We start from the raw sequence: 15,068 nt of genomic DNA on the forward strand, positions 1-15,068 counted from the left end.
GTATACACTATTTTTCCATAACAAATCAGCATGAACCAGTAGACACAGCTATGAAAACACAGTAAGAGCCAGAAAAATATAAGTACTCTTAGGCTATAATGTATGTCTTATGGATCACATGCTAGATGTAAACCACCACCTTCATTAAGGGCTCAAACCCTCACAGTCATTCATTCCTTCTTTTGATAAATATTTATTAAGGGTCTGTGATAGGTCAGGGTCTGTCCTATACACTGAAGATACTGCAATGAATAAAGAAAGCAAAGGTCTAATTTTATGGTACTTACACTCTAGAGTGGAGAAACACAGAAAATTAATAAATAAATATATCTCAGCATCCCACTCTCCCTACTGAAACCATGGGATATCAGGTACAGCCTGATTTGCCCTTTGGTGGGCAAATCGCCCTTAATGCCCATAGTTTAGAAAGATATAAACAGTAGTCATTAAACCTGTGGCTTCCCTAGAGCTGTGACTTACACATTTCTAATTATCTGTGATCAAGTTTTTCTGGCCTATTTATGTTCACACTCTCAAAGAAGCAAACTCCATATTATAGAGATGTTGATTCTCAAAAAAATTAATCTATGTGAATTTAATGTAATTCCACTCAAAATCCCAATGGGATTTTTTATAAAACTTGACTTGAGATTTTAAGTTCATCTTGCCTTACCCGATGTAAAATACACTACAAAGCTACAGTATGCTACTGGCAAAGAAACATAGATTGATGGGCAAGAATAGAAAGTCTAATATGTATAAGACAATCAAATATTAAACTGACTCGTGAAACTGCTGATTTTAGAGGTCAAAACTGAAAATTGGCAATTGTATATGGTGCAGTCAAATATATGATAAGGGTAACATTTCATATAAGTAGAGAAAAGACAAATAATCCCCCAAAATTGGCTATCCATTTGAGGAATGGGAAGCTCAGATCCTTATCTCATACCAAATATAACAATAAGTTATTTATCAAGTGTATTAAGGAAATAAATATTAGAAATATATACAAAATTTATTAGTTAAGGTAGATCAGTGACTGTAACAGATAAATCCCCAAATCTCATTAGCTTGAAATTCATGTAAAAGTCACAATGAGTGTTTTTGATCAAGTAGCTCTTCTTCAAGGAGTGATTCAGATCCAGTCACCTTCCATATTGTGGTTCCACAGCCTTCCATACATAGCTCCCCATTTCTCCCTGAGGGTTATATTCATTATAGCACAAAAGATCACACAAGGTAAGTCCCAGAAGATAGTAATTTGTTTCTGTCCACATTCCATTTGTTACATCTCAATAGCATGGCCACACCCAATCTCAAGTCTGGCTGTGTTCAGAAGGAAAAGAAAAAGAGTTTGCTGAACAGCTAGCCATTTCTGCCTCACTTATACAATTTTATTCAGAAGAAAACTAGGAGGATATATTTGTAGGCTTATGGTAAGGAAGATTTTCTTAAGCCAAAAGTAAAAGAAATGAAAAACTGGCAGACCTAATTTCATAAAATTAGGAAAACCTAACCATAAAAGACATCATCAACAAAGAAACAGAAAGAAAATATTTATAACATATAAAGCAAAAGACCAATATTACAGAATCCAGAAGTTACAAATGACCAATAAATATATGAAAAATGCTCAGTCTCACTGGGAATCAATGAAAGGTACATTAAAATAACAAAGGTACTTTTTTTTTACCCATCAGAATTGTAGAAAAATTTAATTGTTTAAAATACCCAGCAATTGGGATCCCTGGGTGGCGCAGCGGTTTAGCGCCTGCCTTTGGCCCAGGGCGCGATCCTGGATGCCCGGGATCGAATCCCACGTCGGGCTCCCGGTGCATGGAGCCTGCTTCTCCCTCTGCCTATGTCTCTGCCTCTCTCTCTTTCTCTGTGACTATCATAAATAAATAAATTAAAAAAAAAAGAATCTCTGTTTTAAAAAAAAAAAAAAAAAAATACCCAGCAATTCCTCTTCTGGGTATCTACCTTACAGAAATGCTTCCCAAAATGTTCAAAGTAGAATGAAGAATATTTTTTAGTATCATTTATTATAACAAAAAATTAGAAACAATATAAGTAAAAATAGAGAAAAAGATGGTTAAATAAACCCTAATACATCAATGTAAAGGAATACTATGCAGCAATTTTTTAGGTAGATCTAGATATACAACATAGAAGGTTCTCCAAACATACATTAAGTGAAAAAGTAAGTAACAGGATAATACATACAGCATGATTCTCTTTTTGTATATATACATATGTAATTCCTATACAAATATTTAAATTTAAGTGTGTAGAAAATTAAATAACTCAAAGGATACACACTAACCCAATAGATAAGTATTTTTCCCCCCAAGAGGGAAGTGAAATTACAACACAGGAAGGAAGGTTAAAAGGGAATATTTTCCTTATATAATTGTATTCTTTTAATTTTTATAGGACTATATAATGCATCACCTGTACAAATAAGAAATGTGATGGAAATTTTCAGGAAGTATATATAATAAGTTGACTTCTGGTTTCTGGTTCTGCATGTAAGAAGTTTGGAAGTCACCAATCCATTCTAACAACAAATAAAAAGCAGAACAAACTGAAAAAATGATAACTTTTATAAGATCCCTAAAAGAGGTGAGGACACAGAGTAATGCACTGTTCCCAAGATTGGAGACACAGACAGGTAAACACAAATAGTCATGGCTTAACAGAGAAGGCTCACAAGTGGAAACCATCACGGGAAATGGTGCCAAAGTAAGAAAATCTGAACTGTAATTGACAAATTACTGGAGGCTCAGTGTGCAAAGTCTGAGAGTAAAACACCAGGGGACCCAGTCAGAAGGGGTACCCTCATGGTTTTGTGAGATTTACCTCCAGGAGTTTGACCAGATTCTTACAGTAAATACCAAAGAGAAATCCCCTCGTGTTTCTGGGAGGGAGAAGGAACCATTTTTGAAATAAGCCAGAGTACTCTCTTCTCAACAAGGCCTGTCCTCAGGAGAAACTTAACAAGAATGTAGCCTGGAGTATTACCACCTCTTCCCTGGGAAAGGGAAATATCCGAACTCTAGCCCAAATCAAACTACAGAAAATCAAAGTTAAATAAAAAGTCCTGAAAGAAGCCAGAGGGGAAAAAGACATCCTTCCTATAGTGAGCAAAAGATAGGAATTCCAAAGTTTATATGGAGATGCAAAAGATCCAGAATAGCCAAATCAATACAGAAAGAGAAGAGGAAAGCTAGAGAACTGACACTACCCAATTTCAAGACTTACTATAAAGCTACAGTAATCAAGACAATGTGGTATTGGCAAAGAAATAGACAAATTGATTAATGAAACAGAATAGAGAGCCCAGAAATAAACCCCTATAAATATAGTCAACTGATCTTTGAGAAAGAGAAGGCAATACAATGAAGTAAAGATAAGCTTTTCAACAAATGGTGCTGGAAAAATTGGATATCCACTTGCAAAAATAAATTAACCTTGGGTTCCTGGGTGGCTCAGTCAGTTAAGTGTCAAACTCTTGATTTTACGGGCACTGAGGGGAGCACTTGACGGGATGAGCACTGGGGGTTATACTATATGTTGGCAAATCGAACTCCAATAAAAAATATACAATCAATCAATCAATGAAAAAAAGAAGAAGAAAAAACTCTTGAGTTCAGCTCAGGTCATGATCTCAGGGCTGTGAGATTGAGCCCTAGGTAAGCTCTGCACTCAGGAGGGAGTCTACCTGAGATTCTTTTCCTCTCCCTCTGCCCCTTCCCAAGCTTGCACACTTTCTCTCCCTCTCTCTAAAATAAATAAATAGATCTTTTTAAAAAATAACTTAGATCATAAACCTAAATGTAAAATGCAAAACTATAAAACTCCTAGAAGGTAACATAAGAGAGAGCCTAGATGACCTTGGGTACAACACTGCCTTCTTAGAATGTGTGAAGGAAATAACTGATAAGCTAGACTTCCTTAAAATTGAAAGACTGTCTTTTCAATAAATGGTGCTGGGAAAATTGGACATCCACATGCAGAAGAATGAAACTAGACCACTCTCTTTCACCATACACAAAGATAAACTCAAAATGGATGAAAGATCTAAATGTGAGACAAGATTCCATCAAAATCCTAGAGAAGAACACAGGCAACACCCTTTTTGAACTCGGTCATAGTAACTTCTTGCAAGATACATCCACGAAGGCAAAAGAAACAAAAGCAAAAATGAACTATTGGGACTTCATCAAGATAAGAAGCTTTTGCACAGCAAAGGATACAGTCAACAAAACTCAAAGACAACCTACAGAATGGGAGAAGATATTTGCAAATGACCTATCAGATAAAGGGCTAATTTCCAAGATCTATTTCTTTTTTATTTTATTTTATTTATGATAGTCACAGAGAGAGAGAGAGAGAGGCAGAGACACAGGCAGAGGGAGAAGCAGGCTCCGATGCACCGGGAGTCCGACGTGGGATTCGATCCCGGGTCTCCAGGATCGCGCCCTGGGCCAAAGACAGGCCCAAACCGCTGCGCCACCCAGGGATCCCCAGTTTCCAAGATCTATAAAGAACTTATGAAACTCAACAGCAAAGAAACAAACAATCCAATCATGAAATGGGCAAAAGACATGAACAGAAATCTCACAGAGGAAGATATAGACATGGCCAATAAGCATGTGAGAAAATGCTCCGCACCACTTGCCATCAGGGAAATACAAATCAAAACCACAATGAGATACCACCTTACACCAGTGAGAATGAGGAAAATTAACAAGACAGGAAACCACAAATGTTGGAGAGGATGTGAGAAAGGGAAACCCTCCTGCACTGTTGGTGGGAATGTGAACTGGTGCAGCCACTCTGGAAAACTGTGTGGAGGTTCCTCAAAGAGTTAAAAATAGACCTGCCCTACGACCCAGCAATTGCACTGTTGGGGATCTACCCCAAAGATACAGATGCAGTGAAACGCTGGGACACCTGCACCCTGATGTTTATAGCAGCAATGTTCACAATAGGCAAACTGTGGAAGGAGCCTCGGTGTCCATCGAAAGATGAATGGATAAAGAAGATGTGGTTTATGTATACAATGGAATATTACTCAGCCATTAGGAACAACAAATATCCACCATTTGCTTCAACGTGGATGGAGCTGGAGGGTATTATGCAGAGTGAAGTAAGTCAATCAGAGAAGGACAAACATTATATGTTCTCATTCATTTGGGGAATATAAATAATAGTGAAAGGGAATATAAGGGAAGGGAGAAGAAATGTGTGGGAAATATCAGAAAGGGAGACAGAACATAAAGACTCCTAACTCTGGGAAACGAACTAGGGGTGGTGGAAGGGGAGGAAGGTGGGGGGTGGGGGTGACTGGGTGACGGGCACTGAGGGGGTCACTTGACGGGATGAGCACTGGGTGTTATTCTGTATGTTGGTAAATTGAACACCAATAAAAAATTAATTTATTAAAAAAAAAAGAAACGACAAATACCCACCATTTGCTTAGACGTGGATGGAACTGGAGGGTTTTATGCTGAGTGAAATAAGTCAATCGGAGAAGGACAAATATTATATGATCTCATTCATTTGGGGAATATAAATAATAGTGAAAGGGAATAAAGGGGAAAGGAGGAAAAATAAGTGGGAAATATCAGAAAGGGAGACAGAACATGGAAGACTCCTAACTCTGGGAAACGAACTAGGGGTGGTGGAAGGGGGGTGGGGGTGACTGGGTGGCACGTACTGAGGTGGGCACTTGATGGGATGAGCACTGGGTGTTATTCTGTATGTTGGCAAATTGAACACCAATAAAAAATACATTTATTATTAAAAATAATAATAAAAAAATAAAATTGAAAACATCTGTTCTGTAAAAGACAATGTCAAGAAAATGAAAAGACAAGTTATAGTCTAGAGAAAATATTTGCAAAAGATACATCTGATAAAGGATGTGCCCAAAATATACAAAGAACATTTCAAATTCAGTAGTATAAAATAAACAACCCAATTAAAAAATGGGCCAAAGACTTCAACAGACATCTCACCAAAGAAAATATACAGATGATAAATAAGCATATGAAAAGATGACATTAAGGAAATGCAAACTTAAAAAACAATAAGATACAACTACATATCTATTAGAATGGCCAAAATCCAGAATACTGACAACACCAAATGCTGGCAAAGATTGAAATACAGAAATTCTCATGTATTGCTGGAAAATGTAAAATGGTACAGTCACTTTGGAAAACAGTTTGGCAGTTTCTTATAAAACTAAACATACTTTTACCATATGATCCAGCAATCATTCTCCTTGGTGTTTACCCAAAAGAGCTGAAAACGTTCACACAAAAATCAACACATGGATGTTTATAGTAGCTTTATTCATAATTGCCGAAACTTGGAAGCAACCAAGATGTCCTTCAGTAGATGAATGGGTAAATAAACTGGTACATCCAGACAGCAGAGTATTACTCAGGACCAAAAGAAATGAGCTATCAAGCCATGGACAGACATGGAAGAAACTTGAATGCATATTCATAAGTGAAAAAAGCTAATCTGAGAAGGCTACATACTCTGATTCCAACCATATGACATTCTAGAAAAGTCAAAACTATGAAAACAGTATAAAGATAAATGGTTGCAAGAGGTTGGGAGAAGTGGGATGAATAGGCAGAGCACAGAGGATTTTTAGGGCAGTGAAAACATGTTGTATGGTGATAAAATGATAGATAAATGTCATTACACATTTGTTAAAATCCACAGAATGTACAACATCAAGAGTGAACCCTCACATAAACCCTGGACTTGGGATGATAATGATGTGTCAATGTAGGTTCATCAATGTAATACATGTACCTCTTTGGTAAAGGGGGAGACAATGCATGTATGGGAGCAAGGGTGTTATGGGAAATGTCTGTATCTTCTCCTCAATTTTTCAATTATCCTATAACTGCTCAAAAAATAAAGATATAAACAAAAGGGAACAAATTCAAAATACATAACTTGCATACATCATGTTCAAGATAAAAGGCAGACTGGGAACAATATTTGTAACATAAATATTAAAAATATGATTAATATTGTACACATACAAATCCGATACATCAATTTTTTTAAAACCCTAGAAGAATCAGTAATAGATTAGATTTAAAAAACTATTAAAAACAAAGGGGGCAGCCCTGGTGGCACAGCAGTTTAGCCCCGCCTGAAGCCCGGGGTGTGATCCTGGGGACCCCGGATCGAGTCCCACGTCGGGCTACCTGCATGGAGCTTGCTTCTCCCTCTGCCTGTGTCTCTGCCTCTCTCTCTCTCAATCTGTGTGTCTTTCATGAATAAATAAATAAAATCTTTAAAAATAAATAAATAAATAAAAATAAAAACTCACAAAGGAAGCAACGTAAATGGCAAGTAAGTACAATATATGAAAAAATACTCAGCCTCACAAGTGATAAGAAAAATGACGTTCCTGGGGCACCTAAACAGTACAGTTGGTTAAGTATCTTGGTTTGGGCTCAGGTCATAATCTCAGGGTCATGGGATCAAGCCCTATGTTGGGCTCCATGCTCAGAGCAGTCTGCTTGAGATTCTGTCTCACTCTCCCTCTACCCTTCCTGCTCGTGCTCTCTCTTTAAAATAAATAAGTAAATCTTAAAAAAGAAAAGAAAAATGACTTCCCAGGTTAAGTCTTCCCACATCAAATTGTCCAACTGCTTAAATGAAATTTAAGGGGATAAGAAGCCATCAAAGATCCTATAGAGACAGATGGAAATGTGGGGCCACCAGGAAATGTTTAAAGAAATGGTTCTCCCAAAAAATTGGGATTTAGGAAGGAGGTGAGAGAAAGTGGCCAGGAGCAGCTTTAGGAGGAAGATGTCAGAGAGGGCAGGAGCTAGCAAGATCAACTATGTTCATGTTTGTTAAGTATGTCAGCTAAAGATTTATGGATGAGCCTGGATGGCTCAGCGGTTGAGCATCTGCCTTTGGCTCAGGGTGTGATCCCAGAGTCCCGGGATCGAGTCCCAGATCGGGCTCCCTGCAGGGGAGCCTGCTTCTCCCTCTGTCTGTGTCTCTGCCTCTCTCTATGTTTCCATGAATAAACAAAAACCCTTTAAAAATAAAAGTATGTTAGCTATATTCCTGACTCAGGTTTATTGATTCTACCCTTATTTTCCTTTATTTCACTCCTGGTCTTCATAGGCCATTTTGTTGCATTTTATTCATCTTGTAAACTGACTTCCTTGTCTGGAACATTTTTGAGAACAGATAATCAAACAAATGGGCAATTTATTCATCAGGTGGTAAAATGAATGCGTGGTTGAATAAATTGTGACTATTTTCAAGAAAAGAAAAGTCCTTAAAGTGATTTGGTGGGATGGGAATGCCAGACATGCTGAGGAAGAACTACTTTAGCATTACTGGACAATAATCCAGACCACACATTCCCAAGGAAGGATATATATGAGGACTAATAGTTCCACCAGATGCTTGAAGGAGTACTGGTTCCATGTCAACAGAACTCATAGCCCTGTTTAAACATATATAGTAGCTTAAACTGTAGAGAAAGAGTAAGTCATAGTTAGGATAGGTTAACTGCTATAGCAAATAAACCCCCAAATGTATAATGGTTCAATCTCAATAGAAGTTTATTTCTTTTGCTCACAAAACAGCACTGAGCAAGTGAACAGGTTGGCAGAACATTCAGGGAGCCCAAGTTGATGGAGGCACAGCCATCTTCAACACACGGCTTCCAAGGTTGCCCTGGGAGTCACCCAGTTCTAATCACCTAGTTCTAATCAGAAGGAGAAAAGAGCAAAGACCATGTGGGAGGCTTATATGGACCGAATCCAGAAGTAGGATGTATCGGTTTTGGATAAAACTTAGGAATGTGACCATACCAAACTACAAGGCAGGCAGGGCAATATAGTCTAACTATTTGCCCAGAATGAAAAGGAAAATGTGTTTTGGGTGAGCCCTTAGTATTTCCTGCTACAGACCATTAGCAGACCTACAGTCAGACTTGAATAAGGGACCTCAATAAATTCCAAACTCCACACTTGGATTTCCATTCTTAGGAGCCTGGGAACATGTGCCAAACACCTGTTCAAGAATTACTTCAGTAATATATTCCAGATGAGACTTCTACCTCCCAAACACCGTTACCAAAGTCTTTTTCCGGGAACACCCCCATCCCAGTTTAAAGGGAAGAAAGGCAAGAAAGACCGTCTCTGCAGTGCATTTTAAGAGAGTCAACTGTGGTATCAAAGAGAAATAAAGGATGGAAGATTGACTGTACTTGTAAATAGGGAAGATTTTTCTGTGCAGCCTTGTGCATTTACGGAAAGAATGTCACGCTGATGTCAATCTTTGCTAACCCACTGATCAATCCTGTGCAGAAGCATATTTTTTAAAAATATTATTTCTATTGTTCATTTCTACCTTGCCTGGTAAGGCTATTTCCACACTGAGTGGGAGAAATAAAAGAACAGCTGCACCACATCTCTTAACCATGAACCCTAGTAGGCACTCATTTTGCTAAAAAGAAGAAATCAATTTTTAGTTTTATAAGAGAGAAATAAAACCCATTTTAAAAGAAATATTAAGAATGCCTATTTAAATGCAAATTGAACTACAGCATTTACATGTGTCAATTAAAGTCCCTCGAAGGATTTTCTTGAAATAGTAGCATTTGCTTATATGAATTTTTTGTTTTGAAGAAAGAGACACAATTAAAAGTTGTTCTGAATGTCATGGCAGTTGTTAAAAATGTAGATCATTATTAGCTCTGGTAACATTTGACTTAAGGGACTGATTTAGTTTCAACATGAGAAACATGAGGACTCTTTTGCCTATCCAAGAAAGGTCATGCCCATGATTTTGTCCCTGCTTGCACCCCATTAGACAGAAGATCCAAGGTGAGCAGTGACTCTGTGACGCCCATGATACAATCTAAAAATAATAAAAAGCTAATATTTACTGAGGACTTACTGCCTATGCCAGGCATTTTTTTCTTCAGATTTTATTGTTGGTCCCTACAATCATCCAGAGAGGGAATTGGGTAAACACTATTATCTTATTTTACAATTAAGGAAACTGAGGCTCAGAAAAGTAGCAGCTTACTCTCAGCCTCACAATTAGTAAATTGTAAATCCCAGACTCAAAGTCAAATGTGTGTTATTCCAAAGGCCATAGGTCAAGTCACTCTTCAAAGTTGGCTCATATAGCCACGTCAGTTAGGCTCTTACCAGTCATATGCTTTTCCCCTGCCTGCACAAAGGCCAAGACTCCTCAAGCTGCACTTGTAAGCCATGGATCTTTTTCAATGGAGTAAGTTTTGGAAGAAGAAAGAAACAGCAGTCACTGACCCTGCTAAGATATAGCTAATACCACATCATTTGCCTGACCCACCCTTTGAGCCCATCTATCCCCTCTTCCAATCAGAGAAGGCTCCCATGTTATTACACCCAGGCGGACATGACTGGACTTCCTGGATATACAAAGAATCATGATAGGAGTCAAGGAGAGCCTTCCCACCAGCACCTACTAATTTCCTCTCCCCAATAGTTTCCTAAAACTGCTCACTGGTCCTGGAAAACCCTTTAACAGATGACCAGGACTTTAGTTCACAATCAGAGAATGTAATAATAATAGAAATGATGTGAGGTAAGGGAAGTTAACTATCTTAAATGTATTCAAAAAATGTATCTGACAATAGCACATCTTTTTGCGAGATTTTATGTGAGAAGGAGAAGAAAGTTAGCAAATAACACAACAGAACATCTGCTGCCACTGCCCTTCCGCAAACCGTAACAGACACCACTAAGAGAATCCAGCACAATTTCCCTCTGAACTTAGACATAACACTCTCAACATAGCATACTTATAAGAGTTGACCCCTGTGATTGAACTTAATTCACCCATTCCATAAATTTTAAAAATTCAGGAACCCTTCTGCATGAAGAGTATGAGTCACAGGGCCACTGAGGTTAGCAAAAGCTGTGGAGAGGAGAGGCCGGGATCTTCATGGCATATTTGACAAACTTCCCAAGTTTACCTGGGATCTATTAGTCCCCCAATACCCATAACACTGCTCACAAAAAGCATCATTGGCAGGTACTGTCAAAGTAAAATTTAGTGGGGGGAGAGTAAGTGTTGTCTCCTTTCTGAATTGTTTCTGTAACAGCTGAGGCTTCTATTACCATTGGAACAGTACCAGTAGGTCAAATGTATTTCATATATTTACCATAAAGACTGCTGTGGTAGTAAATTACCTGTCCTGGAATCTTGTAGATCAAACTGAAAAGTTACATATAAGAGTTCCAGTTCCAAATAAAAAGGAATACACCCACTTCATTCTGTCTCTGCCACAGAATGAATATATAAAACCTAGAGAGATGCATGGAGCAGCTATTTGAGGACTCTGAAAAGTCAATAGTAGCAGGCAGGTTGGGAAAGAAGGGCAGAATTTGATAAATCTCTAGCAAGAGCAATAAAGAAAAAAGCAGAGAATTTACAAATTACTGATGTCAGGAATGAAAAAGGGGATTTTACTACAAACTGCAGAAATTGGAAGAGACTACAAAGAACTCTACACACATATATTCAACATTGTAAATGAAATGAGCACTTTTGCAAAAACCACAAACTATCAAAACTCACTCAAGGTAAAACTAAATAATCCAATATAACTATTAAAAGAAATTGAATTAGTAATTTAAAATCTTCTGAAAAAGAAATCTCCAGACTCCAAGTATTTCACTAATGAATTCCATCAAGCAATAAAGAAGAAATAACACAAATTTTTTTAAAAGATTTATTTATTTATTCATGAGAGACACAGAGAGAGAGAGAGGCAGAGACACAGGCAGAGGGAGAAGCAAGCTCCTCGCAGGAGCCCCATATGGGACTCGATCCCAGATTCTGGGATCACGACACGAGCTGAAGGCAGCCACCCAACCGCTGAGCAACCCAAGCATCCCGAAAGAACACAAATTTTACACAATGTTTTGTATTAAAGAGGAGGAAACATTTCTCAGCTTATTGCTGAAATAAGCATAATCCTGATATCAAAACTGGACAAAAACATTACAAGAAAAGAAAACAATATACCTTAGTAAGTATTTTTGCAAAAATACAAAACATTACAAAATAAAATGCAGCTATATATAAACAAATACAGCATAACTGATCCAATATGCAAAAATCAATGTAATCTAAAGAAAAAAGTCTAAAGAAAAAATCCACCTTATCTTTTCATCTATGCCAAAAAAAAAATCACTTGATGAAATTCAATACTCATTCATGACAAAAATTCTCAACAACCTTAAATAGAACTTCCTTAACCTGATAAAAGGTTCTGTTATAGTCTGAATTTTGTTCCCTCCAAATTTGGATGTTGAGCCTTGACTGTATTTGGAGATAGGGTCTTTTTATAAAGGTGATTATATTAAAATGAGGCCATAAGGATGGGCCCTAATCCAATCCCAATGGTGTCCTTAAGAGAAAATTTAGACACACAGAGAGACACCAGGGATATGCACACAGAGGAAAGAGCAAGTGAGGACATGGAGAGATCTCCGCATGCAAGCCAAAAGGAGAGGCCTCAGAAGAAACCAAACCAACTTTTGCCTTGATCTCTGTCTTCCAGCTTCCAGAACTGTGAGAAATAAATTTTTGTTGTTTAAGCAACACAGTCTGTGGTACTTTGTTATGACAGCCCTGGCCAAAAAAGACCTACAAAATAATACAGGTACCTATAGCTAACACCATTGTTAAGGATGAAAGATTAAGTGCTCCCCCATCCCTTTCCAAGATCAAAAACAAAGCAAAAGCATATGAAAAGGACAGTTTAGTGATTTATCAAAATAATCTATTCCAGAGATGTTATCTTACCCTCTCACCTCAATGCTCCCCACCAGACCAACTCCAACACCAACTAAACACACACACACACACACACACACACACGCACACACACACACACAGATCATACCTATTATCTGAATGTCTTTGTTAAAACTAATTTTCATCCAAATTATCGAAATAGTTGCCCCAATTCGCTGTGAATGTATAGAGGCAGTCTTGGGCATAAGGAGAAAATGGAGCAGGGAATCAAATTAACAGCAAGATTATGAGGTCTGTACAAAGGGAAATTCAAAAAATACATTTCAATGTGCCCATATATGAAAATTGCAACCCACACATCACTGGCCATGTTGTGTAGGGTCAAGCTACATTTGATAGAGCTTTCTAACATCATTACTCTGTCATAATGTAACATTTATGTCTTAATTAGAGAGGAGTAAGTTATGATTATTTAAAAAGCATAAAGTTTCTTAGAAAACTCAGTTTATGTCATTTACCTGAAGGTTTATTTTCTCCCCATACATAATGCATCTGAGCAGTTTAGAACTATATCTCCCAAGGCCCACTTCATGCCTACTCTTCCAAGAGAAGAGTTTTGTGCAAAATGTGAAAATAGCAACTAGAGGCATTATAGGTAGGCTACTTAATCTGTGATAGAGGAGGCCTACATGCATATGTTGCCCTAGATGGACAAGGGAAAAGGCAGTTTAAAGGAAATAAAGATTATGTTCTAATGTTGTGTTTTTTCTCCTGAGGCTCTTTAAACAATGCCTTTATCTGTTCCTCATTTTCCAATTGTCTTCTCTAGCGATGTGGCAATAATTTAGCAGCATTATGTGCTGTCACTTCTGTTATTAGTAAACACCAGGACTTGCTTAGTAATTACACACTAACCTCATAATGAAATGCAGTGAACAGTTCTAATTAAATTTTAATGTTGCTTAACAACTATTCTACTTTAAAATGAGAATTTTTCCAGCCATGTATCCTAATAAGTTATCAGAATGCATTATGCCCAAAAACTGTACAAACGAGAAGGTAAACATAATATTACCACTAGTGGGCATGTGTGTGGGGACATTTATAATCAAAATTAATATACTAAACTGAAAATTATTAAAATATAAAAGCACATCAAAATGCTGTAACAACTGCTGGGCAGGATATTTTTGAAAGCTCGTATTTCACTTTGAAGCAGGAAAAGTGGTAAATTATTCTCCAATAGAGGAGTTAAAGCTATCTTCTTCTGACCATGGGGCTGATATGTGTTAAGAATATCCACATCTTCTTATAAAATCACAAAGCTAAAAGAAAACTCACCAAGGCATCTAGGAAACAAGGCCTTCTATTTACTTTATTCTTTAAAAATCTCCCATCTTCTATTGTTCTACTGCCTTCATCCATACAAAGTATTTCTGAGCATTTATGTAAGTCCCTCTAATGCTGACCTAGTGAGCATGGTGATATGATGGAAATCTGCAACCCATTTCTCCCTTCATATCACAGGAATATAATATTAATATACACAATCCTCCTTTCTTCCTTTACATTACCAGAATGAAAAGGTCCAATCTATCACATTTTTGGAAAAGACCTATCCCCTAACTCTTCCACCACTGCTTGCTGAAATCTGCTATAGCTCCTCCTCCCATTTCTATCGAACCATGTCTATTGCTTCTTCTACTCATCAGGCCTAATTGATGCCTTTGGAGGCATAAAATCTTAAAATACAGTCATGTTGAACCCAGAATTCTGCAAAATGTATCCCTGTTTTGCATTTCCTGTCAACTTACTCTTTTTTTCTCCAAGATACAGAGCTAACCTAAGTACTGGCATTGACAAATGCAAAGCCTTTATTCCCATTATCCAAGCTGTCGTGTTATTAGGCCTATGTGCTCACTTCACTGACCTTGAGTCCTGGCTATCTCCCTCCACAAAGTTGAATACCCCCACACTTACCTATAGTAGGAGTTGCTGGTGCTGCTACTGATGAAGATAACTGTTTACAGGTGACAAGAGGTATTAGGACCTTTTCTTCCCAGCCTACAATAAAGTAGAAGAGATGACATCTCTTAGCTTTTCTGGGATTCTCCTTGGCCAAGGCTATGTATGGAACAAAGCTAGAAGCTCTGGGAGCTTCTGCTAAACAGTCTACACCACCTGAGAGGAGAGAGAGGAAAGGGGAGAAAACACCGGAGGCCTCACTTAGCCATCCTGAA

The 15,068-nt window shown here is 37.7% G+C and overlaps 1 long non-coding RNA gene across 1 annotated transcript in view; it reads right to left on the reverse strand.

The window, feature by feature from the left end:
- Positions 1-15,068, reverse strand: part of LOC140638699 (uncharacterized) — a 198,621-nt gene that overhangs the window by 125,858 nt on the left and 57,695 nt on the right. Inside the window, exon 3 of the long non-coding RNA XR_012035696.1 lies at positions 14,809-14,892. This is a non-coding gene — a long non-coding RNA (uncharacterized lncRNA). The remainder of the gene's footprint in view (positions 1-14,808; positions 14,893-15,068) is intronic.

Source organism: Canis lupus, chromosome 1 (genome assembly GCF_048164855.1).
Source record: "Canis lupus baileyi chromosome 1, mCanLup2.hap1, whole genome shotgun sequence".
NCBI lineage: Eukaryota > Metazoa > Chordata > Mammalia > Carnivora > Canidae > Canis > Canis lupus.